This window comes from Cephus cinctus, unplaced genomic scaffold, assembly GCF_000341935.2.
Source record: "Cephus cinctus unplaced genomic scaffold, Ccin1 Ccin1_scaffold0642, whole genome shotgun sequence".
NCBI lineage: Eukaryota > Metazoa > Arthropoda > Insecta > Hymenoptera > Cephidae > Cephus > Cephus cinctus.
The window spans coordinates 31,888-35,343 of NW_014333281.1; the positions used below are offsets into that span (position 1 = coordinate 31,888).

Below are 3,456 nucleotides of genomic sequence, written 5' to 3' on the forward strand. Positions count from 1 at the left end.
CCCCTCTAATCTATCGCTAATTCACTAACTGCCCGAGTCCTATTTAATAAGTCCTGTTTCGATTCCTTTACCTTTTTCTTCTTTCAAACAAAAATAAATCATCAAAACCGATGCAGTACCTGTTTTGGGCTGAGTTTGTTAAGGGAACTAATGTTATAGAGAAGTTTCCATTTAGTACAACGGTAAGCTTAGTCATAAACTTATGCATGTCACGTCACTAAGATCATATAACGTTTTGATAATAGTACACACAGCCGCAAAGTAGACGTTGGTATTAATTGATAAAGCTAATCGCACGTGTTATATAAATTCCTGACTCTATCCCCGACTCTTCTTCCATATTATGCTTAACAGTAGCTTCTCACTCAAAAAACTGCAATCCAACTGCATGACTCACGATAACACGGAAACAATGGCGCACCTACCGACAATACCCCCATTATGAGCATGTGCTTAATACGTAGTTATACGTCACTCAGCAGATTAAATTGAAACGACAACATGAAATACACTACATTTGAATCTTATCTGTTAAATCTTCCGCGTATGGTGCTGCGTTGCATAGAATTGCGTAACGCAATTGTTGAAATCTTCGTTATTACCGTAATTACTCTAAAGGATAACTGACTTTCTAGTAATAACATAAAATTTGTAAATCATAGCACAATTAAAATTAAAAAGCTAAAACCTGCTTAAAAAGCAAGTTGATTCTAGGAATTGCCAGGACTTTTGCCGGTGTTGCAATATCAAATTATTCGAAAGAAAAATTGATTTTAAGAATCTTTAACAATTTTTCGAGGTTTTGATTCTACTACAGAATTTAGTGAATGTATTTCAAACGGAACATGATTTTATTAAAGATGAGATTAATGATGGAATCAAAAATTAAATAAAAGAAGACGTAAAAGTGGATGATAGAAAGAAGCTGTTCTCCAATTCAACAATTAATCTCATTCTATATATTCTTTGAATTTTTTGTATTCCTTTCGAATTTCTAGCTCCGCCAACTTGATTGTTATAAGAAACTTTTGAAGTTTTAAGAAATTCAATTATTCTCACTTTCAATGAAGTCTCTTCAAACCTCTTATGAGTTGATCGGTATATCCTTTCACTTGAATCAAACGTTTTACTTCGTCAATATTCTTGAATACCAAATCTACTTTACCTTTCAATTCACGTTATTTCGTGATGTTTCGCATAAGTCGAGCGTGATTACTTGATTACTGAAAAATTCACAGTGGAGTTCTTGAGATTTTTTTCTTGAGATTCGAGTTTTCGAAGTTCCACTATAGCACCAAGAACCCAAAGAGCATCCCAGCACCCAATTTTTTTGTATGTCACTGAAATATAGATACAGATTATAATCTCGTGTCTATCAAGCGTATATGTCATTATTAAATTGAATGCCGCAATAAACGGTTAATATGGACTTCACTAAAACTACAATAAAAAAAAAAATAGAAATTTATCTGTCATATGTTAGCCCAGGTGACTAACGTTGTTTGAAAAAAGCAAGTGACTGGCACCGGGTAAAAGATTGACAAATGATGGGTTTTTAAAAAACCATTATCATTCCAGCAATACTGCCGGTTAGAGTTTTAGTTATTGTTATCGATCTAACCCATTTCCTGGAATCTTTCGGAAACTATAGAAGATTGAACTCTAGAAATCGTTTGAGATTCTTAAAGATTCTTTCTCATTAAAATTTGTCAAACAGCCGATTTTTTGTTTGCTTATTCAGATAGTACAACGTCTCAAGAATACTGTGTTCAAACATTTCGATAAAATTTGTTATGGTTAAAATTCTACAGCCATAAAAGTGACTGAGGATCGGAACGTTGATAGGAGCAGCATGCAAATATAATAATAATATCATATAATATAATATAATAATCATAATACAATAATACAGAAATAAAAATAATGTAAAATAATATAAAAATAATAATTTCTGTGCTAAATAAAACGGCAAAATTAACAGAACAATATTAATGAGGAAAATGTCAAGAAACTATAACTTGGCTGGATTTTATCACAAAATATTAACGGACGCAAACAACACGCAAGTATTTGGAATGCCAGGTTGGCAATGCAGCCTACTCCCACAAACCACCTCTGGATCAAGAAGTTCAAGATATCATTAAACCGATACTGGAAGATTTAACAATTGAGGAGCTATTGAAACATTGTTTGGGTAGAAGCACTAAAAATAACAACGAGAGTTTCAATAAATGCGAATGGAAGCTTGCGCCCAAAGAGATATTCCAGGACAAAAATATTATTAAAATTTCAACTTGGACTGCAGCATACTTTTTCAGTGAAGGATGCATGACTTCACTGAGGATATTAGAAGTAATGGGAATAAATACCGGTTGCCATGTAAATGCTTTTAGTAGTCAACGAAATCAAGAACGTATCGCATCAGCTGACTACCTAAGCAGCGAACGAACTAAGGAGTCCAGAATGTATAGAAAAAAAGATAACAGTGAGTTGGAAGTTGATCTCGAAATAACCGAGGGATTGCTATATGGTGCAGAAATAGCTGATTGAAGGTAATTCATCCAAACATCATTTAATTCGCGTAAAATAAACCGATAAACTCTAGGTAAAACTTTAAATGCGTTTTTCTCAAAACATTTTTTTCAACTGAGCGCCACAATAACGAAAAAAGTTTATTTACCAATTGAGATGACTAAGGTTTCATTTTACGTAAAAGTGAATTAATTCTGGCCTTATCGACAATCATAACTTCTGAAACAAAACATTTTTTGTATCTCCTATTTTTCATGAAAGAAAAACCTTTATATACATTTTTTGTTTAAAAGCGTGTCAATCATCGCCATTTTGTTCTATTTGGAATCTTTGTAGATAAGGCCAGAATTATCAGTCTAATGATCGAGAAACAATTACATTTTTTCAGACTACCTGGTGACGAATTTGGATGGCGCTCAGTAAGGAGTATTTTTAAAACACATCGGTGCAGTCAATGTCGTCTACAAGATGAACCGACAGGAAATTAGAAAAATTTGTTCGTGCTTGATTAATGTATAAATAAAACTGCACTATTTTATTTCACCGATTCCTTGAAGGAAAATTCTAAAAATGATCCATTTTTCGACCATTTTATCATGAAAGCATCCTTACAGTCAGTTTTTCATCCGAATAATCTGATATTGGAAAACCGACAAAAGTCCTGACAATTTATGTATCTCAATAAACAAGGTCAAGAGGGGATTCGGATGAAGATTGTAGAAGCTGCTCCCGGGTTTAAGGGAAAAAAAAGGTGTAACAAAGCGTCATTTGAGAAGGCTGCCGACTCTAGGAAAGATGCTGCACAATTTAACGCGGACACGACCCATCGAAGGTTCGAAAAGATTCTAAAAACTTTTCAATCATGCGCAATTCCTAAAAACGATCATAAATTCCTCGAATCTATCGCAAAATTGCTAGCATTCA

The 3,456-nt window shown here is 33.5% G+C and overlaps 1 long non-coding RNA gene across 1 annotated transcript in view; it reads left to right on the forward strand.

Annotated features, from left to right (window-relative positions):
* The window catches only part of LOC112494590, a 7,520-nt gene extending 4,380 nt beyond the window's left edge, over window positions 1-3,140 (forward strand). The window contains exons 2-3 of the long non-coding RNA XR_003060174.1: window positions 1,742-2,552; window positions 2,921-3,140. This is a non-coding gene — a long non-coding RNA (uncharacterized LOC112494590). The remainder of the gene's footprint in view (window positions 1-1,741; window positions 2,553-2,920) is intronic.
* Window positions 3,141-3,456: the final 316 nt, after the last annotated feature.